This window comes from Alligator sinensis, unplaced genomic scaffold (genome assembly GCF_000455745.1).
Source record: "Alligator sinensis unplaced genomic scaffold, ASM45574v1 scaffold373_1, whole genome shotgun sequence".
NCBI lineage: Eukaryota > Metazoa > Chordata > Crocodylia > Alligatoridae > Alligator > Alligator sinensis.
Genome location: NW_005841990.1, coordinates 1,885,237 through 1,910,349, shown reverse-complemented (window position 1 = coordinate 1,910,349; position 25,113 = coordinate 1,885,237). Strand labels below are relative to the sequence as shown.

Below are 25,113 nucleotides of genomic sequence, written 5' to 3'. Positions count from 1 at the left end.
AAATCATAATAGTATCTTCAACCAAGATACAGACATTTAGCCTCTCTTTATAGCATTCTGGTTTTCTATGCCAGGAGCCCTGGCTCAGCAGTATCATTATAAATTTCAAACTCCAAAATTAGAAAGTGGTAGAGGTGAAAAGGGATGGAAACATAACACACCCATCATTATTCATCGAGTGAAATCTAATATTGGATGAGAAAACTACCAAATACTTTATACTTAGTCTTGACACTTCTTCTGTAAACTGCATAAAGAAAGGGACTTTCAGCTCCCGACTCCTTAGGCAGAAAGAGATGCCCCTTGGATCACCTGGTGAAGCTGGTCACTTGAAAGCAAGAGAGACTTGTGCACCAAACATCTGTTGGAAGAGTATGAAAGGCACAGATAGTGAGTGCAGTCCCCAGATGGAATACTATACTAATTACTTATTTTTGCTCAAATGTCTAGCAGACACAGCTCCCCCTAATTCATAAGTGCACAAGGCATTTTCAAACCAGGTAATTCTTCCTATTGTTGACACTTTTCTATTGATTTTAAATATAGCAGTAGTGACTTAATGGCAAGAGAAATCAATTCAAAGAAAAGGAAGCATTTAAATAATGACTTTTCTATTCTATATAGTTCCTGTATTTCTGGGAAGAGTAAATTGGTGTGGTGGAGGTTCTTTCTTGGTCCAGAAGCAGGAACTCTTCATCTGGAGCACCTTATATTAATGTGAAATAACAGGCTTTACAAAAACAACAAGGGAAATCTGCTGTTTTCTTATTTCCCCTACTTACCGCCTGGCTGGATTCTCTTGACTTAACAATTGGTAGTAATTCCCCTACCCTTCATCTCCAACCCAGTAAGTTTCCACATTACATTTTAAGGCTTGGATTTTATTTAGCACGCAACCAGTTGCAGCAATTCAACCAGTTTAAAATGCTGTCTCTAATGGAAACTCATTATATTCAAAGGATTTTTTGTTTGTATCTTGAGTGGTAAAGTACCGATTTATCTTCTACTTTTTATATGAACTTTTTGACCAAGTTGTTGAAACAAGCCAAGCCTTTGTCTCTTTCAAGAGATCTGAAGTCTTGTTTAAAATATATCAGAAATCTTCAAGACCGAGGCACACCTATACTATCATAGTCTGAGATTAGCTAGGAGCTGAAAACAGGAGACAGATCATAAAGGAACCATTGTATGGGAAGCAGTAGTATACAATTATGTATTTATCGAGGATTGACTGTTCTCTTAATCTTTTATCAAGCTTTGTCTCAAAAAAAGTATGGTCAAATATCCAGGCCATACCTTCTTCTTTCAAGTTCATCCTTCATTTGAGTCTCAGATATAATACATCCTTCTGTATAATACATACAGACACTTCATGCTTTGTTTTTGTCTCTGTCCCCCCTTGTGATTTGGCTGAATTAGATTTATAAATAAATAAATAACTACCAGACTGATTTCTATTACTATTTTTTTCACAAGAAAACTCATGGGGTAACTAAGAAGAAGAACTATTTATTAAGCAGAGTATCATAAGAAAGATAACATTTGTATATATTGCCAAATAATTTATCTGTTCTGGATACATCTTGGTTTGCAAGAAGACGAAAGGGGGATGTGAATAATTGGTTTTGCTGTTATCTGTTTCTCATAAAGCAAAGGCAAGGGGCAAAAGTGTGTGCTGTGAAAAATCTTCATTCCACAGATGTTAAGTTTCAAGACATCATAATCACAGTAGCTTTTTGTTTTTTTAAACTGACCTTCTTTACAAACATCTTTAGACCCAGGGCCAAGTTCTCAAATGACCTTCTAAAATTGGAACTATGCAAGCTTGCAACCACATGTAAATCAGCTATTAAGGGTGCAATACAGTATAGATCCTCAGCTGGCTCATGGCTTTTGAAGATGAAACTACAGGGACTGCTTTTTTTTTTTTTTTTAAATATGGCCTGCAGAATGTTCACATCAAGTTGATTAGCTTGCAATGCAAGGTAAACCAGGAGCACAGGTTTACTGACCTTTATTGCTCAAGTCAAAGCATGGCTTTGCCAAACTTTTTCATCTAGGATTTTGCTTTATGATAGGCTCAGTTAGTATAAAGACTGGGGTTGTATTTTTCCGGTTAAGTCTGGGCAATTTAATTTAAAGCACCATGTCTTATTTGTGGAAAGCGTGACAGTGATAGCTGCATAGAAGTCTTTGAAATAAACAGTTATTATTTTAATTGATAATCTAATTGATAATTTAATTGCACTAAAATTGGCAGTGTAACCTTCATGTTAAGGGTTCACAAAAAGTCTCCTTTGCAATGTAATTAACATTGACCAGGATTCTCAAAAACTTCTTCATCTCATGGACAAAAGAGCCTGTGTTCTCTGTGTGTTGCTGAGAGAACCCAGAGGATTCAGTATTTAAGGCCTTTTCCCAAGTCCCACATGTTATGAATCAGGGTGAAAGAGGGCACTATGGAACTGTTTTAGTGAAGCATATGAAGCATGCTTACACCTGTGCTTAGCAGTAATATACTTACATCTGTGCTTTAACTGACCTCCCCTGCTTGCTTACTTCTCTGCCTATACTTAATGCATTTTGCTGAATGGGGATGGATTTAAGTATGTGCTCATTGCCAAGCAGGACCTTGAATCCTTTGCTGAATCAGGGACTGACTCTCTCTAATTTTCTATTCTTCACTCATCCTTGTTTCAATACCTCACATATTTTAGGAGAAGACACTCAGGATTTCCATTTTTCTCCTTGTTCCTCAACTGGGGGAAAAATGCAATAATTATTATTTCAGGGGCACAAGTATGTTTTATATTATGCCGTGTGGGTAGAAAGATTCATGATCTCTCATGTTCTGGGAGGAAGTTCCACAATTATAAGGCAGCTGCTATAAAATCTATATAAAAAAAAGTCCCCCAGGTGCTAAGAATCCTTAACAAAACTGTATTTGCAAGTGTTGCCTGGGGAACTTAAAAAAAAACAACAACAAAAAACCCCCCAGCATCAACAGATAAGTAACATTTTTTTATTTTTTTTATTGTTTTCTTTAATCTTCTTTATAAATGGTGAAGAGTTAGATTTTTTCTACTGATATGATAATTGTCATGATATTTTTAAACAAAGCTGCAAGATCCCATCCCCTTCTCTCCCTTGCACCTACTTTTCTGAGCTGAGAATCAAACACAAGGCATGTGAAATGAACTGGGGTCTCCATTCTCCATATACCAATACTTTTTCCTCTGGGGAGCTCAACTTGTCATATGAAACAATAATTTTAGGAAGCCATTGCTGATTTAATCTATCTTAAATAAAGAACAAACTCAATCTTTGTTATCCAATACAGCTAGAGTAAATAAATGTGCAAATGGACAGTAGGAAATGATTTTGTTTTCATTGGAATAGTAAGGAGCTGAAGTGTTTGTTTTTGAATGGTCAGCTCACTAGGATGATTAAAATTAGAATACCACCAAGTTGGTTTTCAGCATCCCTATCTCAATTACAGACAGGCAAGCAAAAGCTCTTCTGAGAGTTTATGCGCAGTGCATCCACAGTAGGAATTTATTTGTGCCTGCAGATAGCACTCAGGGAAATTTTTTCATTTGTAAAAAAATGTTCTTTGTTCAGAGGAGGGGTCTAGTTCCCAGATGCTATTTCCAATACTTGCATACTAATACATTTTATTATTCTTTGTGCATAGAAAAGGCCAGATGGAAATAAGAAGGTGGATGGTGTGTGGGAGGACGGAGGAGTTGTATTGAGTGGAGAACTGGAGAAAGGTTGAGACATGGGGTGCATCCAGACAAGTGCACACATGTGGTATGTGGTGCTGCAGACCCATGTGCAGTGCTGCACACAGCACATGCCACACACACAGGCTTCCCCTACACTGCTAATTTGCAGCATGGGGGGCTGGAGGGGTTTTGATACCAAAAGATCCTGGTGTCAAAAAAACCCACACTAGAAAAAAGCAGGGCACTTGTATGTGGCAGCAGCATTCTCATGATCGCTGCTGCTGGAGCCCCAGAAAGGCCCCGGGATCCCAGATGAGGCTTCTGGGGCCAGCCCAGGTGCTGGCCCCAGCTTCTTCTACCTTACCTGGGGTAACTTGCCATGTGCCAGAGCATGCGTGCACGGGCATCTCCCAGGGATAAGTAGCAGGGGCACAATTATGTGCCGCTGCTATTTGTCCACAGGGAAATGCACGTGTGTATTCATCTACACCCACCCATGGAGTCAGTAGGCTGGAATAAAATGGGGCAAAGAGCTGAGGAGGCTGGCCACAGAGACTTCACAACCCCTGATACACTCCTTGCAGAAACTGGTATAGAACCCCAGATTTCGGAGTCCCTGCATTCCTCTTTGTCACCCTGTATATGTGAAACTCACAAGCAAAATTAATACCATCTTCCTTTGGTATGATAAATCCCAGACTTGGTGTCACAATACTTATGTGGGTTTGCAAAACCCAGAGAAATTCAGTTACTGCAGATGGGCTTCAAGTTGCAAGCCAAGAAAGAGATGGCTGTGGAAAAATCTAGGAGCCACAGCTCTGGTGGCTTACCACATAACAATAGCATATTGACATCCTCTATCAGACTTTTGCCACTTGAGCTGGGACCCTCGTGATGTTAGTGTCGAGTGTTGGAATGTATTTCCAGTTTTCAACAACCTAGCATAATGTAATCTAAAAAAATCTGTATTGTAGGCTAGGTACAGACATTCAAAAAACCTGAGGCAGAAATTATCTAAGTTTCATGCTTTAAGCATCCTAGGTTAGTTCAGGAGGGAAGAGAATACACATTCACCCTTTGGTGGCAGGGGCAAGGAGATTGTCTGCACTGGCACTCTGGAACACCCCTCAGTGTGCTCCACGCGCTCCCCGGGTCTCCTGGAGAGCACAGCTGAATAGACAGGTCACCCCTCCTTGGCTTCCAGTCACGGGAAAACAGTCCCTCCCTGCTGCTCTGTTAGCCACAGAAATCAGAGAATCACAGAGAAGCAGGGCTGGAAGGGACCTCCAGAGCTCAACCTCCTGCCTGAGTCAGGTTCAACCCTATCCAAACCATCCCATACTAATCCAGTCTCTAAACTCTACATAAGACTACCCTCACCCCTGGCTCTAATCCCTGGGGCTCCCAAAGGGAAGGCAGCTGGGAGCAGGCTAGTTGGATAAGCAGCACAAAGCTCTGGTTTTGTGTTCTGACTTTGGGGAAGTGGAAGAAGAAGGGGAAGGGGTTTCTTGTGTGTAGGGCTTGGGTATGGCAGCAGCTGCTTTCCATGGTGGATCCTGGTAAAGTCATTTCTTATCTGCAGCTTCGCAGCTGAAGGCAGCAGTGAACAGGGGCTGCTGGGCAGCAGAGGGCATCTTTGCTTTACATGGGCTGTGCTATCCAGGAGCTGCCAATGATTTTGGGCTCTGGGGAATCACTGATGGGCAGCTCAAAGCTAAGTGAGGAAGAAAAAGAAGGAGTGAGCAGCTGGGAGACCAGGGGGTGGGTCACAGGACAAGCAAGGGATCCAGGCTGGGCTGTGGATGCCCAGAGGGCAGGATCCAGGCAGGGGAGCCTGTCAGCCGAGTGCCGGTGGGGGTAGGTGCAGCATGGGCATCTCCCAGGAGCCACAGTAGGGGTTGGAGGCACCTGTCCCACCTGGATCTGTCACAGATAAGGGATGGTGGGAGGAGGAGTACAGGGCAGGATTGCTGGGCAAGGCTGGACATGGACATAGACATGGACACGGACACCCCGCACTCTACTACAGGGTCCCACCTCCACTTCACTGCAAAGGGAAACTCTGCTCCTCACTACACACACACACACACACACACTGACTCACTGAGACACATTTATTCACTCAATCCCAGATACAAACACACTATTAATTACTCATCCCACACCCCCATGTGCTTCTCCTAGCAATCTGGAGCAGGGTGGATCTATTTTTGCTCCTGTGAATAATAGAGCAGGGAAAAAGCCAAGGCCAAGATCTTACCCCAGCTTCACAAGCTCTGGTCCCTAGCACTCATCTACTGACCAACCCAGCCATGGGGAACAACCCAAGTGCTGCTTTCCCTTGGGCGGAGGGGATGGTCTGAGTCCTTATTTTCTGCAATTTGGAAAGCAAAGCCACAGGTCCTAGCCACCCGTCTCAACTTATTGCTGCTTCCCCACAAAGGTGGCACTAAACCTTAACTGCAGAGGGGAGCCAGGGCTGTCATCTCCACTTGGGATCCAGGATCCAAGGCAGAAGGGGGTGAGGCTCCTGCTCTGCTCTCCCTAAACAGCTCCTTCCCACCTCACTGCCCCCAAAACAGAAGCACCTCAATTCCCTGGGGCAGGGAATAGTAATGGGGGATTGCCCAGGCAGGGGGGAGCAGGAAGCAAGGAGCCTCCCCCCACTCACTCCATCAGCCACACACACATATCCCAGTGCTCTCCAACATGAGCCATTTCCCCAAATAACCCCCACTGGGTAAAGCCTGCAATGCCAGCAGCCAGGGAAGGAACCCAGCACCCCACCATCCCACAGAGCAGCACCCGTCTCCCCTACTGGGGAACCCCACTCTACACCACATACACACACCTCTCCCTGAGACCCTGCACCCTACCATGTGCCAGCACCAGCAGCAGCAGCATAGGGAGCTGGTGGCTCCATGAACACAGGGCACAGCAGCTTGCAGCCACCATTCACTTGCTCTCCGCTGTCCTGCTCTACTGCCAGGTGCCTGCCATTGGCCAGAGCTCCGAGGGGCCTGATCTTTCTGTGGAATATTGCTCCTTGCCCCCACCTAGGGACATTGTGTAAAGAAAGAAAAATAGAGAGCTGCAAATATCCCCTCCTCTCCCACCACTCTCCCCCACCCTGTAGCTGACAGCTTGGAGCAGCCAAGCCAAGTTCCTCCATGGGGAGGGGAAACTCAGGGGGCCACAAAGACACTTTGGATGCTGGTGGACTGTGACCTAACTTAAGTCAGGAGGGGATCTGGTACAGAAGTTCAATAGACTGGTTTAACCTAAACTGATTCGGTCTGATACTACGTCCATCCAGGTCTATCTTAGATCAGGTTCTGCCATTTTTAAACCAGTCTTTGTGCACTGAACTTCTGTTCTGTTACAGGTTTAGACAGTTTCCAACCACTTATACTGGTTTATGTGTAATGTCTGTACCTGGCCAAAATGTACTGGCAACCTAAATTCTGGCATGTCCTAACTTTTGAAAGCTAGACTTTTTTACCTTTATAATTTTCTTCTAATGTAGCTTTTTAATGTAATTCATTAGAATAACAAGGGCCCCAATGATAGGTCAAGGCCCTTTTGCATTAGGTGCTGTACAAACACATTGAAACATGATAGCTCTTGTTCCACAACATTTACAGTTTGTCTGCTTGTAGTTATCTGGTCATCAGCTACTCAGAATATCCACAACTCTGTAGGTGTTACCATCTCAAATCACTAACATGAGGGAAAACATACATTCCTTTCATAGACAGATATTCAATGTTCAAATATATCATCTTCATTTCTCCATTTACAGACTATCAATAAGGAATAGTTGATACTTTTATTCCTTTCGACCAGAATTAATGTAGGTGGTGCTGATGTTTCAAGTTGGAGTATTTGTGGAAGAAATACCATGTAAGCTATCCCAAGACAGTGTGGATTTTAGCAGGTTCCCTTCTCAAGAATATACGAGCTATTTTCATTCAAGAAATGATGGGCAGATTTATATCATATGTTGCATGTATCAACTGGAAAAAATTACCTTTATGCAGGAAGGTTTCAATTTTCATATGAGTGAGCACCATCTGTAATTTAGTGCCTTCAGGCTGTCTTAACTAAAGGGTTCAATAAGTTAAGGCCAGGAAAAGGAAAAAAAACTCCAAAGAACTTCAAATGTTTCCAGTGTAATGAGTCTCTTAGCCTTTTGTTTACTTGCAGATTATTCTCCTTGTAGGGTGGTTTTAAGTAGTACTTCTTTACCATTCCTGACAGAGTTTGTTTGAAGTGTCAGAGTAGCACAGCTATGAGGACACAATCCAGATGTCATCATTCTGAAGTTCAGGGTAACTAAATAGGATGATGAACGGTGCTCAACTCTATTATAAATTTTAAATGTAAACTCAACATCATGGCCCTACCTTTTTCTCCCTCCCCATTAAAAATGTTCAGGAAAAAAGAAAAAAACATATAGAAAGTTGTCTAGTTTACTGAAAAGGGAAAGATTTCTAGAAATTCCATACTTAGTCTATGGCAACTTACATAAGAAAAACACTTTCATATGGAAACATTCATATGGAAACATAGATTCCTTGTTTTGATCTTCATACATATGCATTTCAGTGATGCACAAAGTGTGGTGATTTTGTTATAATAAATACAAATTTTCAAATTCTGGGAGCTTAGAATCTTACTCTAACTACAGTATGTAACTTTTTCTTGGGGCTGCAAAGAACATCTGAAAAAAATCTTAAGAAAACCATTTTTTACATTATTTGTAATCATAGTGCTTCTAATAGGGCTGATAATATTGTACCATGGAACAAGCATATTTTTCAGCACTGTGACACTTCTAAACCCACCAAAACTACAGAGATGATGAATCTAAGACATTTTGTATAATGGTAGACAAACTTTATTTTTAAATTGTTCTTAGTCTGATTTGAATTGAATGAAATAATTTAGGATCAGTTTTTAATTTACTTTATTAGCTGCTTATACCTTTTTCTTCCTATTGAATATATCTGAATTTGTTTGAATTGCGCAGTCACATTGTTCACAATTAATAATCTTATGCTGTCACTGTTGTTATTTACCACGGTTTCTAATATCTTTTCTATTTTTTTTTGTATTTTTGAGTTTTGTTCCAGACTATCTTAGCAACCTACCTCCCTCTGCTTGCTGAATTATTGTACATTCTTCAGATATCCCATCCAAATCAAATATAGAAGTCAAGACAAAATGAATGAGCATCTTTGATCTGAGCTTGCATGGAAGTCAAGCATCCATTCCCCCCCCCCCCCTCCCTATTTTCTATCCTTTTGAAAATTAATTTGGGTCACAAGTTCCTTGTTTAAATATTCAAGAGCCAGGCTTAATTATACATTTCTTGATCAGTTTTTTTGTTTTCTTTATATTTTAATGAGATGTTTATATATTGCAGTAGGGCTATCCAGTTGCTGGCTATGAGCTGTACGTGGCCCACAGGGCTGGAAATTCTTTGGTGGGATAAGAGGCAACAGTATTTACTCCCATGGATCCCAGAGCCACTGTCAGCAGAGCTAGAACACAGGGGGTTTACATTGCCACTTCTAACCCTACCACAGTTGAGATCTCCATTGGGAACATCTTTTGGTGATAGTGGAGTGAGCAGCAACTACACATTACTCCATGAGTGCTAGTTATATTAGCATAACAACTGGTGGGCAACTGGGACAGTAGCCCTGAGCACTTTGTTAAAAAGGGTGCCAGCAACAGGAGTCAGGTTGGCACTTAGGGAGAAGCTAGGGAATGAGGCCAGCACTGCTGCAGGGGGGGGCTGGCACTGCTGCTGAATTAAGTTTTGTGATGTCCCAGTGGGATTTGGCAGCAACTCCCTAGGTAGCAATGTCCATAGGAGCTGGACAGCTCTGTATCACAGAACTTGCCAGACAAGAGATACATACAGCTATATATGATAAACCAAATCACTGTGAACTAAAAAATGCCCAGAGTAATTTGTATTTTCAACTTTCTTTATTGAATTGTTTGCATGCGTATGTATGTGTGCGATACACACGTAATTGTACTCACCTGGGATATTTAAAATAAATGTTGTTAAATAAATGAGAATTCTATTTTGGCTTAACTATTAATGCTTTATTTATTTTACTGTAAACTACTAGAAATATCTGAGCTATTCACAAATCCTATAGTACTCTACTGGGATGTTAGGGCTTTCCAACATTTGTTGTAACAAATATTGTTATATACGGGTTTATTAATATAGTTACGCTGACACTCAAGAAACTATTTTTCTACCTTTTATCTTTCTATTTTAGTACACTCTTGTCCCCTGTTCTTGATGAATGACCAGACATTCAAACCCTACATTTAAGATTATTCACTGTTCTATCGATCTCATAGCTTCATCCATGTTGGCAACAAGCCTCCTGTTTAGGTGGTACAGTGTTATTGCAAGGCATACCACTAATTTACTTCAAGGTAACTACCCCAGACTCTATTATGAGAGCAGTCTCTAGTCAATGTAACTGCCATTTTTGGTGTCAGTAAATGCTCACCATTAAGCTGAGCAAGGCCTAAAAATTACAACTGACCAAAAGTCAGAACTTCTGCTCCGAAAGAGACTCCAAAACTATAACCATATTTAGCTCCATTTGAGAATAAGTTTTCAACATTTTCAAAAATGTCAGCGGAAAGGAATCCACCCCTCCCTCCTTCCAACCCCAAATTGTTTTGAAATAGTTAAAATGCTTTTATTGTGGAAATTCATATACAAAAATGGATTTGGGAGCTCAATTTCTGATGCTCCCAGGGCTTGGGGGAAAGCTTCTGATCCTCAACAGCTCACCAAGTAAGTTGGAAAAGAGCAACAAAGGCTTTAGAGAGAATTTCTTACATTGACAGCATTGATAGGGTTGTAAACTGAAGGGGTCTTGAATTATGATTTTCTTTATGCATCTAGAGCATTTTTAGATGTGTGTGCAACACAATGCCAGGAGCTTTTGGAAGATGAAAATGGCAAAGGTGTTTTAGTTCAAAAGCTCACCAACAACATTTTCCCAGCACTGACATGCATTTCGCTGTTTATACAAATGGATGCAACACAGTGTTAAGCATGTCTGTTCGCATGAACTGACATGCAGATTAATCAAGTCTGCTCCTATATGATGGATCTCTAGCATGTTGCAACACAAAAAGGTATGTGTATAAATGTCTCTAGACACTAGGCATCAGGAGGCTGATGAGAGGGCTGATTGGAACTTTTTTTTTAGAACTAGAATTACTATCAGATGAACAGGCCAGAACTATACGTAGGGCTTCCCCATTCTCTCCTGTTGGAAACTAATTTAGGGTGCAGACAGAAGTGCAGCTTCCAGCTGTAACTCCGAACAATGTCTGCAAAGCGTTCTGAGTTACAAACTTACCCCAGACCAAGCAGAAGTTCACTAGTGCTTCTAGGGGATGGGAATGTAGCTAGAGCTGGGAGCCTGCAGCCAGGTTCCCATAGCAGTGGCCAGGGCTCTCTGCCAGTGCTGAAGGGTGGGGTGGGTGAATCGGAGCCCCCTGGACTCTGGGGGAACTCCAATACCTCTGCCCCACCCTCCAGGGGGGGCTGAAAAACCCCCAGACTGAACTCCCTCTTCTCCCTTTCCCCCTTCCCATTCTGAAACAGTCTGGGAGCTCCCAGACACTTTACAAAAGATGCTACATTTTGAAACGTCCTTATGTCATACTTCATGCAATGAGGGGTCAGATTTTCACCTGATTGGCCGTTTTGTAAGCTGTCTGCAGCTGTGCATTTGTGCTTGGTCAGAGCGATAAACTGGTTTCTGTGGCCAATTTGGGCAAAAACTGCCACTTCTGTCTGCACCTTTAGAGCTTAGTACATATCATCCTCAGGAAACTTCTCCTGATATTTACGCTAGATTTTTTTTTAGCCCCTAAGGTTTATCAGAACTTTATCAGATGGATTTGGAGGACAGGGGGTATGATGAAACATTAAATCAATCCATTTTCTTCTTTTTGTTTATCCATACATTAACACAAAGGACTGAAAAGAGTTTTGGAGACCTCAACCATTAAGTGTAGTTTCCAAAAATACTTCAGACTATTCTGTTGCCTCTTAACCAAGAAACATATCTTTAGTTCTTTTAATCAAGGGGTAAGCAACCAAAGGCCTCTGGGCAGGATCCAGCCCATGAAGAGACTGGATACAGCCTGTAACTGTTCAGTAAACTGGCAGCATGCTTCAGCTATGGCAGGAGAGGAGGTGTACCAAGAGTCATATTTCCTGCTGTGTTCAGTTTATTCTCTCTGCGGCAGCAGAGGCAGGATTGCTATGGTCCTAGCACCTGCAATTTTTTAAAAGTCTATTCCTTTTAAAGCATCTGCTGATTGCTGAGGAGGCGTGAGGGTATGGTGCACAGTGGAGTTCTAGGTTGTAAGCAGTAGGCCATGGTGGAAAAGGATTGACAACTCCTGTTTTAATCCCTCTCTCCCTAGTCTGGTCACTTTCTACTGGTCTTCTTTGCATACTATCTTAGAGAAAAAATTCTCTCTGGCTCAGAAGCATACAGTAGCTTTCATGGAAACAGTCCTTTATTTCATCGATTTCTAGTTTCCTTTAAGACACAGTGGAATGGTTAAATATTGTGGAAAAAGAAAGAAAATAAGTTTCCAGCAATTATTCCATAATGATTAATTCACCATAAAAGCTATATTTCTCTTTTGACTGATGAGTCTATTGGAAGATTGTTGCTGCTGGACTTTTTTAGTAAGCAGACGGAGCCAGCTTTAAGAATAATGGAAAATGAATACACTCATAGTAATTTCTGATGGAATGAGATTATAATGACTTTTGATTTAGGAAAAAGGATAGATGTATATACATATTTTTAGTTTGCCATGCTTGTAATCTAAATTCTGTACAGAAGAGCAATTGGCTCTGGCTGCTCTTATGGTGTTAATGATTAAGCTTCCAAATTAAGGGCACAAATCTAGAAATAGCAGACAGATTATTGAGAACTCATACTGATTAGAATTTTACTAGCATCAGTGAATCATGAGCAGCTTCTTAAGACCAGTGACTTTCGATTATCCCACCGAGAGAGTCATGAGGGCCCAAATGTGAGGGATGTAAACTCCTAAATGCCCAAGCCACTTTTGGTAGTGTAACAATGATGTCACAGCTGTGATGGTCTGGAAAGTATGCAAGAGACAAGGAATTCTTAGGGTGATATCTTTTATTGGACCAACTATGTAGTTTGGATATAGTTAGAGAAGGTTTTGGAGACCGGTTGGTCCAATTAAAAATATCACCCTAAGAAATCCTTGCTTCTTGCAAGCTACTTATGAAAGTGTTATTCAAAATCTAATGTTTGTGGTACACGTACCAACAAGTACTGAGCCATGGTAGCTTGAAGACTCATTTTTATATTGAAATCAGATACCTCCAATATTTAGACCATATGGCAAATGAGGAGGCAAACAACTTTGCAGAAGGATGTATATTCTTTCAGTCATGTTTTCTGTGTATTTTAACAAACACCACCGATAGGTCATATCAACTTTTACCTTTATTGCAAGCCATTAGATGAATCATACCAAAGAGAAATGCTGCACTAGAGCAGGTCTAATGAAGAATCAATCCAGTGTATTGAAGCAGTCTCACAAAAGTGTTAAGCATAGGGCACAGCCTTCTAGGTAAAGGGCCAGTTGTTACGTTCTCCCCTCCAACTACATGGAGAAGTAGGCTCAAAACTTTAGGCTATAGAACTAAGCACACTACCTCCTAGACTGAGTCTAAACATTTCTACTGCGTGCAACACCATCATATAGGCCTGTTCCATAAACCGATCAAGCTGCAACCTAAAAGTAGGCAGTTGTTTTGTCCATGGTACTTTTATTGTAAGGCTACTTCAGTACCTCACTGCTCTGATGGTTAGAACTCCCTCATTTCCAACCTCGTCTTGTTCACAGTCAGTTTATTTCCACTTTGATTGTTTTTTCTATTGTATATTTTCCAGTTTTGTTTTGCTTATTGAGGTTAGGTTTCCCACCCTCTTTTCTCACCCTAGAACTAAGCCAAGCACATTGCCTATTTCTTAAACATTAATGGGACATTAATGAATCTCCACAGGGATAAATTGGAATCTCCACAGGGATAAGTAGAAATACTTAAGATCTAGCCCTTTATTTTAAAAGATATTCTGTAAGAGCTAACAAACTTGCTTTCAGAAATGTGCATATATTGGAAAGTATTATTGTTTATAACCTTTTGTAAAAGTATGTAAACCTTACATAAGATTTGGTAATCTTACAATAAAATCATAAACCAGATAAAGGTAAGGCAATGGCTTTCTTCTCATGGGCACTTTCTCCATGAATTACATTGGATATTCAGTTCATGTAATATAATAAGATAATCACATGTGCTATGCATCATTAAGAACTACAACTATCAGTAAAAAGGGACAAATCACAAAAACGTAAAGGTAATTGAGTACAGTGTAGTCTAATATAGAAGTATAAGCTGTATCCTAATTAAAAGATGTTTAAATTAACCTTTTATTTTTAATCCTGTTATCTTAAAATTTGCAAATAGAATAGCAGATGAAGATAGTCCTGTATAAAGATCCTCTAGTCTCACTAAGGTGTGTCTGGAGATAGGGGTAAGGATCATATATAATGCGGTACATTGCAACCAACCCAACAGAACTGAATGCTCTGCCAACACCTTACAGTCCTAAGGCTTTAGAAATGTTTCCCAGTTTTGATTATTCCATAGGCTGTATGAAAGAAAAGGCTCTCCATTGGTCCTCGAATTGAAAGTGAAAGAATAGCAAATTTGAGAGGCTTCACTGTACTGTTACCAAGGACAGGAAGGATCATAACTCTGGGGTTAAGAAAAAGAATGCTTCACTGTTTCCCACCCAGTTCTATGCTCGCTGAGCTGAGCCGGGAACAAGCTCTCCAGCCTGTTCTCTACCCAGCTCCACACTCAAGGAGCCGAGCAGGGAACAGGCTCTCCAGCCCCCATCCTGTGATTATGGAGTGGGAGCTGGGAACTGTCCCAATCAGGGGCAGATCCCAGCCCCATGCCCTGATCAGGCAATCGAGGCATGGAGCTAAGAAAGAGCTGCAGGTGTGGGGCAGGTCCCCAACTAGCTGGGGGCCCACCAGTGAACATTGTTCCCACCCTGGCAGCAGGCAGCCACGTGGGGGCAGGAAGCAATGTCCCAAACCTGGCCAGAAGACAGCTGTCTCCTGGCTTGGTGCTCCCTGCCAGCCCCTGGGCTAGCACCCAGGGGGAGTCTCAAGCAGGAGCCCATTGCAGGGCTGCAGGAAGTGGGAGCAGTTTGATGCTGGAATCAGTAAATCTGCTGCCACATCCCTGTATGCGTAGAAGTCCACCTGAGAGCGTTTAGTTACAAGTAGTTTACTTGCAAGTAAACTGTTCTCAGATCGAATGTATGTGCTAGCGCTCCATTTTGTACCTAGATCTGATTTTTCCCTGGAGCCCAGTTTCAGTTACTGGAATCAGGCCTGGAGTTTTAATGTGGGTCTGATTGCAGTAGCCGAACTGAAGGAGGACAACAAAGGCAGCAGCCCTAAGTATCGCCTTTCGGGGTAGGAGCCCAAAAATGCTGTCCTGCAGCAGTGACTGATCAGCCACTTCCACTGGCACTGCAGCAGCTGGCACTGGCCCAGGTATGGAGCTGTCCCTCCGACACCTTTGCCTGTTTTGATTCACACTATGTGATCAGAGGACTTCATAAGCTGGTCACTCTATTCTGTTTTGCTCAGAACCCTTCTCTTGGCTAATGTCCCAAATCTTCAGAGGAGAGAGAACTACCTTTGTTGGCCCAACACTATATACGTATTACTAATTGGAAAGCCACAAGGTCTGGCAGGTATCACAATCTAGTGGTTCTCAAGCAGAATACCATGGCATCCCATGTTGCTGCAAGACACTTTCAAAGGTGCTGTGCCACATGAAACCATCTCATTGCCTCAGTTTCCATGGGGTGCCTGCAAAGATGGACTGAAAACTCAACTGCAGAAGGAATGGGTCCTATTCAGCATGCCTGGAAACAGGGATGCTGAAGAGTTCCACCTGGCAGCAGTACAGCAGCCTGTAGATAAAGTAGGTAAGCAGAAACACTATGACAATGGTTCCTAGCTGGGATGCTGCCAAATTCAGAAAAGGTATGGAGGGGTACCTTAAGTCTAAAATGGTTTGAGAAACATTGCTTTAGAGACTGCTGTAGAAACTACTCCCCATGCATGCTCCAGTCATGTGGAGGGCCAAACCAGGTTGGGAGGCCTAGGAGATCTAGGAAGGTGAAGAATATGCAAAGTGAGCACTCTTTTCTTCATCAGTACAACCTTCTAGCAGGTCCCTTTCTCTCAGATTAGAAAATGACACTTATTTGGCTGTAGATATGGAAGGGGGGTGGGAATCTCCTCCAGTGTGACATATGCCCCCCTTTCAGTTGGCATGAAATTCATGGTTTATTACTCAACTCCGTTACGAGTTATGAGGCTTAGTAAGTCATCTGAAATGCTGAATAGTCTGATTTTTAAGAAGTCCGGTAATAGACAAGAACATTGCAAAACATTTTGGCTATATTTCTTATTCCCAGTTTCCCTTCTAGCTGCAAGTTCTCTGCAGTTACTGATTCCATAATGTTGTAGTTTTACAAATAGCAGACACCTCCAGTTCTACAAAATGTCACAAAGCAATCAGTTAAGACAAGATGTTACTAAACTTTGCTAAATGACAAATCTATTTTTCCCCATAGCAAAGACATAAGATTTTTGCATCCTCATTTATTTATTGCAGCTCATTTAATTCACATTTCTCAGATCCTTTATAACCAAGGATGGGGAAAGGCATTCTGGGAAGAGGCTTTGAGTCAATGGAGGTGATGCATTCACTTCAGTGCTTGATGCTGTCTATATTTTAGATGATCTTATGAGCATTTTGATACCAATGAGATGTAACCACTGCTGCATAACTTTAAAATAAAGCAGGAACAGCAGCAGTACAAAGTAAAACAATGCCAACACCACTACTGGAGATAACTTCAAATCAATTGGCATCTTCAAAATTCAGTAAGAACTTGCCTTAACAGCCTGTTTCTTGTTGTGAAACATTTAGTGGAACTTTCCATAAATGCAATTCCAACCCCAGTAGCTAAAACAGCTTAATCTTTGTGCTTTCAGGAATTTCAGTACAGAAAAAACACCATCTATCAAAATAAATGATCTTATATTTAATTACCATTTCTCTTATGCTTTTTTTTTTTTACTGGAGCAACTGGATGACCTGAACAAAAGCATTTTTTCTTTACTGAGAACATTAAAAAAAATGGCCATTTTTCCTCCTTTTAATTAAATATGCTGAAATTGTAAGAAATTTGAGATTTCACTTTAATAAATCTAAGCAGTAGGTACAACTTCTGTATTCCACACTGTAATCTGACAGTGCAAGCACATACACGAGAATGCCAGGGCAAGAGTGCAATACACAAAGCACCCCTCTTTCACTGCCTTGGCTACTAACAGAATATTTCATGTATTCACTGACAGCTGGAGTTTCTTTTATTATAACTGAAATTTCATAATAGAGTTGGTTTCGAAAATGAATAAAAATGTTTGTGCTTACAAAATAGTAGGTACACATATTATTTTAATGTGTGTGGGGGGGAAGAGGGGCAGGGGGAGAGTGTGACTTTATTTAAAAGTACCTATTAAAAGATTTTTTTACATGTAGAGTAGTTTCAGTGGTGTCAAACATGTGGATCAAGGCCAGATCCAGCCTGCAGGGCTCTTGGAGGGACTGGGAATTCAGGGGTGGGCCCCACAACCAGGGGTGATCCACAGAGGTATTGAAGTGGTAATACCTCAGGTAATACCCACACCTTCTACCACTGCTGTGGCTGTCCCTGGTTAATCCAAGCACAGGGGAAGCCCCACAGTCACTTCTGCCCCACTCCAGCCATGAGCTATGGCTGTGCAGGGTACCAGTGGCAGTGACATGCAGAGTCCTTCTTCCAGCGCCTGCTCTGTCCCCACTCTATTCCCACAGGTGTCTATCTCCCAGGCCAGGACCAGGGGCTGGAAGGAAGAACCTGCATGCTACCACCACTGTCCCCGGTTAATGCAGACACAGGGGAAGCCCCAACCTGCCCCTGCCCAGTGTTGCAAGGAGCAGCTGTGCAAGGATCCTGGCTCAGCCAGAAGCAGCAATGGTGGCACACGGTTTCTTCCTTCCAGTGCCTGCTCCCAGCCGGTGGGTATTACCTGAGGGGATGGCAGGGCAAGCGGGAGCTGGGGCTAGAAGAAGGAAAATGCATGCCACTACCACCACTGTCCACAGCTGAACCCAGTACCCCATATAGCCACTCCATACAGCCCCCCGCTGAAGCAGGATAGGAGTGGCACTTCCCCCCGCCTGCCCCCACTTGGCTCCCTCGTTGCCCGACACACTTCACCCATAGTCTGAGGGGCAATGTGCTGCACTCCCCATGAGGAAATCCTGAATCCGTCCATGCCCACAACTAAATTCCAGAGTAAAGAGTCTTGCTGGGGATGTGTTTCAGCAGCAGTAGGGACTGCAACAGCTATGGTAACTCCCACAGCTCCCTGCTGCTCCTCCCCCGTGCCAGACGTGGATCTGGGTCTGGCCTGTAAGGAGCCCTACAGTCTGGCCGAAGGAGGCCCATACGAGTTTAACATGCCTGGTTCATGCCTACACTGCGCAGTGCCAAGCAGTGTGGAGACAGCTGAGTTCTGCTAGGCAAAACCAGCTGACTATATTAGCATGGTGCTCCACCAAGGCGTACCCTAGTGTGGATCTTTGTGCTACCATGGCTGGGTTGTTTCCAGAACTACCAGACCTAGTACAGTTTTTTCTAAACTGCACCCCAATGTGCATTGTAAATTTACCCAGAATTATTTTAAGGATCCAAAGGGGTTTTTCAGAGTATATTGCTTGCTGTTTTTAAATTGTGCACAGTTGGTTCTTAAGCATAATTTTTCTTAAAGATAACTTGCTGATTTTTTTTTTAATAAACAAGCAAGTATCCCAGTAGTCTCAGAAATTTCCCTGAATCCTGTATGGTAGCTATGATAGACCAACATGAACAATGGGTGCATCTACACATCTACTGCAGGCCAGGTTTACTCTGGTGTAAAATACTTAGGAGTAAGGGGTTTTGGGTAGCTGGGGATTATGAGCAGATTTGCACCCAGTTCCCACCAGCCCTGCAATGGACCCATGCCACCACCAGGGGAAGCTTCAGGCTCCCCCTGGGTGCTAGCACGGGGGCGGGCCGGGAGCACAGGACCAGGAGACAGATGTCTCCTGGCTCAGGGAGGCTACCTGCTGCTGGGATGGGGACAATGTCCCTCTGCTCCGGCAGCAGGAACTCCTGGCCCTGGCTCCCTGATCAGGAGCATGGAGCTTGAAAAGAGCTGCAGGGGAGGGGCAGGTCTCAGCTCCTGGCCCTGATCCACCAGTGGGGCAGCTAGCAGTTAGCTCGCTGCTAGCTGCCCCACTGGTGGATCAGGGCCAGGAGCTGAGACCTGCCCCTCCCCTGCAGCTCTTTCCAAGCACCATGCCTTGATCAGGTGATCAAGGCATGGGCCTGGGACCTGCCCCTGACTGGGACAGTTCCTGGCCAGCCCCGGGCTGTGTGGGGAAGTCTGAATGTGCAGCCTGGAGCTAGTTGGGGACTACCCAAAACAGGACAGTCCCCAGCCACTTCCAGACTGCACGTGCTTCCCTGCATAGTTTAGGGCTGGCTGGGAACTGTCCTAGTCAGAGAGACCACAGAGCTTGGGCTGCAAAATACAGTCCTCCCAGCCCCATGCTCCCCAATCACAATGACAGAACAGGGGCTGGGAGATAAGGATTCCCAGTGCCCACTCCCCAATCGCATACTGGGTGCAGTGGGCTCAGAGCTCCCTGCTGCTGGGACACAGGGACACAGCTCCCTGCCCCCGTGAGCTGCCTGCTGCTGGGGCAGACTCCACCATAGGGGCCGAGGTGGGAACCATCTCCCACCCCCTGGTAGATGGCTGACCGGGAGCAGGTTTTGCTCCCAGTCAGCCATCTACATAAGTGCTACAGATCCATTACTACTCCTGAGTAAATTTGCTACTTGCATTTGCACAGTTGGTTCTTAAGAATAATTTTTCTTGAAGATAACTCGCTGATTTTTTTTTTAATAAACGTGTATCTCAGGAGCCTCAGAAATTTCCCTGAGTCCTGGATGATGTCTATGATAGACCAACATGAACAGTGAGTGCGTCTACACATGCATTTACACATGCAAGTAGCAAATTTACTTGGGATTACAGAGGTTTACTGTGAAGTAAGCATGTGCGCATGTAGATGCATATGCTCACTTCCGAGTAAAATATGATAATGTGATGTTAACTGTCTCGAGTAGATGCGCCCAGTGTTTCACTTGCCTCAGAGCAAAGCCTAATGGGCTTGTGATACCCAGGATCACATTTTGGAGCAAACTGACAAAATGTTTTGTGATTTTTAGACACACAAGATGTTGTCATGCCCCTACATGTTGTCACTTAGGCCCCTGGCAGACATGCAAGTAAAGGTACCATGTTATCTGATATGGGATCCACATAATCATGTTTCCCACCATGCCACACATGCATGGCAGGAGGCGTGATTGTGGGATTCAGCATCAAATCCCAACACTCCTTATTGCTGGTGCAGAGGAAGCCGGGATAGGGGGAATTTAGGATGTGAGATGAGCTGACAGCTCCCAGTCCGCATCCGGCCACTTATCAAAAAGGGAGTACTTTTGTACTGTTGTAGACAAAGCTACAAAGGGGGCTCTACAAAAAGGGAGTACTTTTGGAAGTACAAGGATATAAAGCCCAGAAACACCCGAGGAAAATAACCAAAAAAATCAGGTCTGTTAGAGACAAATGTTCAGCCTTGTATGAAATTAACTATGTTACTTTCAGTAATACAAGCTGTATTTCAAAGTTTTGTATTTATGTTTTGAAAAAAAAACCCTATATATCTGTCTTTCTGTTGCTTAAAAATGTGGCCAGTTTCATTCTACCATGCTGCTCATTAATAAACATCAGTTTATTTTGCTAAGTAGGTCTTTTTCCAAAGACAGGATTAGAGATGGACAGAAGTCTGATTATGACTTGACTGAATGGTACATGTAGCTAGAACACTTAAGGAGTTAGAGCAAAATAGGAATCAGGACTGCTAAGTCCCATTCCAGGATGTCAGCAAATCACATCTCTCTCTGTCACATTTGCTCACCTTCAAAACAGAGGTCAGTATTTGACTGCATACCTCAAAGTGTTTTTGTGAGTTTAATCAGTGCAGTAACACAAACCTATCCCACCCACCTACTGCCTCTGTTTCCCTTTACCTTGTGCCCATTCTTTTAGCCTTCAGCCTTTGGGGTTTCTAAGGGTGTCTTTACACCCTCATGCTGGCAGGGGGAAGGCATGTTTTAACTACAGCAGCTCTGAGAGCCTCTCTAATTAAAGCGCCCACAATGTCTCATGTGTTCGGCATCCCACACTTCAAAATGGCAGTGGGGATGCTTTAACTAAAGCTCGTTTGATGGGCTGCCATTATGAAGCACAGGGAGGCTGAATACATGAGATGTGGAGACTACTGGATCACGCTAATTAGCACACGCCAGTGCACTTGATTATTTGAGTAGTTATAGTGCACTGGAGCGGTACCCCCACACGTGTACAGGCATTCTATAGGACTTAGGCCTCTGTTTAAGTCACATGTAATGCCCTTGCTAAACACAACACAGACCTCTTCTATCTTGTGCAAGTTGGTCATAAACCTTTGGAGAAAGAAGGATTTTTTTCTCTTCCATAGCTCACTGCCCCAGTACTGTCAACCCTGGGCTCTTCACCACCTTCTACTCTGTACTCCTTTCCCACAATATTTAGGTTTTAGACCTAAAGCTTATATTAAGCTTTCTACACCATGTCTGCTTCCTATACTCTAAGCCAACATATTTTTTCATCATTTTTTCTTGGCTCTCCCCTTTCCTGACTGAGATGGAAGCTGCTCTAAGTTGTCCCATTAGTCCCAGCTTCTAGTCATCTGCTCCCTTATCAAGTGACTATGCTTATATCTTTACCTGAGAAAAAAAGCTAAGTATGCTAAGCACCTGTGCAGTTGAGCTCTAACTCTCTTAGGCTAGGTACAGACAGTCAAAAGCCCAAGTTGGAGTCAAACTAAGTTCTGCACTTTTCTGTAAGTGGCATAGTTTAGATCAGAAGCAAACAGAACACACATTTGCTCTTTGGTGAGGGGTACAGGGGAGAAGGGGGAAGGGGCAAAACTTACACCAAGTATCGCCATTTTTAAGCTAGTCAATGTGTGCTGAACTTCTGTTATGGGTAGAGACCAGATTCTGAGCACTTATAACAGTAAAAGTGTGATATCTATACCTGGCCTTAAAGGCCAGGCTAGATTCCATCCTGGCTACTCAACATCTCAGCTTAAAATGTGGCTGAAACTGTTATATAAAAGGAGCCGTACAACTGTGAAGTCTTATTTTTAGTACTAAACAATACTATTTACAATACCATGGAAAACACTTACAGTGCAACAGTAGACAGAATGCCACATTGAGAGAAGATGAAAACAGATCACAGGCTAACAAGGAAAACCACAGCATCTAAAAAAAAAAAAAAACATCACCTGATCGTCCTACAGTCCTGAATAAGAAACTAGAAGGGGCCTTCTGTGCTAGAGTCCCATCCCCTCTGCTGTCAGACAACCATTTATGCAAAGCTCCAGAAAGTCATCCTTTCTAAACTTCTCTTCACCACATCTACAAGGCACAAAACCAGGAACACCAAGAACACCCTACCACCTGCTGTGGATACAAAACAGGGGAGCAAAGTTCTGGAGAGGAGTCAGGTTAAGGACACAGACCTGCCATCATTTCGTATTTGCTAGACACATTTCCACCCAACCTTCAGTTTCTTTTGAAACCACCCTTGCATTGTACAGAGAATCTAAGCACTAAACACACAAAGTGTTCTAGATTCCATCCTGGCTACTCAGCATCTAAATGTTAGGCACAACAATGATTAGTCTTTTGGCACAGAAATACCTTTCTAGATCTACTGGAGTACTACATCCAATTTTGGGCTCCGCAATTCAAGAAGGATGTTGAGAAGCTTACCAGAGTCCAGAGGAGGGCCAGAGGGCAAGAGAATAGGCCTTACGAAGAGAGGCTGAGAGCCATGGGACTCTTCAGCCTGGAAAAGCGCAGGCTCAGGGGGGACCTGGTGGCTGCTTATAAGTACATAAGGGGTGTGCATCGGGATCTGGGAGAACGTCTGTTCACCAGAGCGCCCCAAGGAAAAACAAGGACCAAAGGTCATAAACTCCTCCAAAACCGTTTTAGCCTGGACATAAGAAAAAATTTCTTTACTGTCCAAGCCCCCAAGACCTGGAATAGACTCCCTCCAGATGTGGTGCAGGCACCTATGCTGGACTCATTCAAGAAACGCTTGGATGCTTATCTTGCTGGGATCCTTTGACCTTAGCTGACTTCCTGCCCCTGGGGCAGGGGGCTGGACCTGATGATCTTCAAGGTCCCTTCCAGCCCTAACGTCTATGAAATCTAGCTTACAAAACTCTTGCTGCTAACACCGTATGATTGATTTATTTTGGTGAAAAATCAGATTAGCATCAGTTATAACACAGAAAAAGATAGCTGCAACCATATTCATGGTGAGATCCTGTGGAGGAGGTATGGAGGTGATCAGGTTAATATATGTGCTTTTAATTCAATTAGATGTATTGGCAAGAAGATGTATTGGTAATTAGATATATTGCCATGAAGCCAGTTTATTTTGACATAATTAATAGTGAAAAATTAATGCTACCAGGCACCAGCTAGGGTATTTAATTAGCATCATGTGACATGTAAAGCAGCTTTTGGATGGAGTTAAAAGGACCTCCCTGGCTGGAGGATATAAATAGAAAAAGAAAATGCCATTTTGCCTCCATGAAGTTTTTTAATTAACTTTCTTTTAAAAACAGCACAATACACAAAGTGAAAATGAAAGTTGATTAATCAGAATGCTTTCTTCTTTTGCAGCTTTATATTAATCTCACCTCTAGCTCATGACCAGAGGATTATAAGATTTTAAGAAACATTGTGGGGGAAGGGGAAAGGGGCTTGCTCTTCTGAGCCAAAGCAGGTATGTGAGCTTAAAAAACCTGTCTGAGCATGTTTGGGTTATTTCAGTTTAGCACATTATTCTTTCTCTAGAGCTTGAAAATCATATAAGGCCAAATAAAACCTCCAAGTACAAGACTAAGTCAAACCATCATATCTCCAATGATTTCTAGAAGCCCTTCTTTCTGATCCAGTTGCCCCATTGGCACCAAAATGACAACTTTAAAATACACCATCATGGATTTTAGAAGCTAAGTCTTTTGGATTTCTCCCTGATCTGACATCCATTCTATACACACAAGCTGGTGGCAGTACACTTTAACCTCCCTAGGCATTTCATTGCTGACCTCATGGTAGCTACTCTTAGACAACAAAGCTTTAAAACCAAATTTGAATGGGATATTGTAAAACAAGAAATCATCTGCAGACTGGACTGTATTACGTGTGGTCTAAACCAAGACTAAAGATTCTTATCCTATTATCTGGATTAGTTTCTGTAACCCCCATGTCCCCCAATGGTTTGTTTTTCTCTCTCCCACCCACCTTGTTATTCTCAGCAGTGCCCACTTTTTTCCTCCCCTCCCCTTCCCTGCTCTTTGTATTTTAATCACTGCTTTCTGTTTAGAAGCTCTGCTTCTGGCAGTCCCTTTACTACACCTGATGAAGTAAGCCCATTGCTTATAAAAACTTCTGTTCTGCATCTCTGATTTGGTTAATCTATAAGGTGCAAATCTACCCTGCCTTTTGCCAAGCTCTCTTACAGCCATTTCCCTGATCTGTGAATGAAACAGCAGGCATACACATACTTTAAATAATTTTAAACTATTAGCTTATTAAATGATTTTAGACAGTTTTCTGGCAAAACAGAGGAAGGGTATTGCTGCTGAATGAGCCATGGGACTGTTTTTGGCTTGATATGGGAGATACTTTGTGAAAGACAGTGAGTGTATTTCTGTTGAAGAAGACAGTTATGGGTTATGATCTAATCTGGCACATAGCAGGACAGAAACCAAAGCTATGATCCTGTCTCACCCACAGCCTTGATCCAGTGACAGGGATTATCTTGTGACAGGAGCAGGGAGCAAGATCATAAATCCTACAGTGAGGAACAAATTATGTACTGAAGACAATTTTCTGACCTACTTTTCTGCCCTTAACTGGTCCTACTA

General features: G+C 42.8%; 1 long non-coding RNA gene across 1 annotated transcript in view; it reads right to left on the bottom strand.

Moving 5' to 3' along the window:
- Positions 1-300: 300 nt before the first annotated feature.
- Positions 301-25,113, bottom strand: part of LOC112549895 — a 128,705-nt gene continuing 103,892 nt past the window's right edge. Inside the window, exon 3 of the long non-coding RNA XR_003093512.1 lies at positions 301-361. This is a non-coding gene — a long non-coding RNA (uncharacterized LOC112549895). The remainder of the gene's footprint in view (positions 362-25,113) is intronic.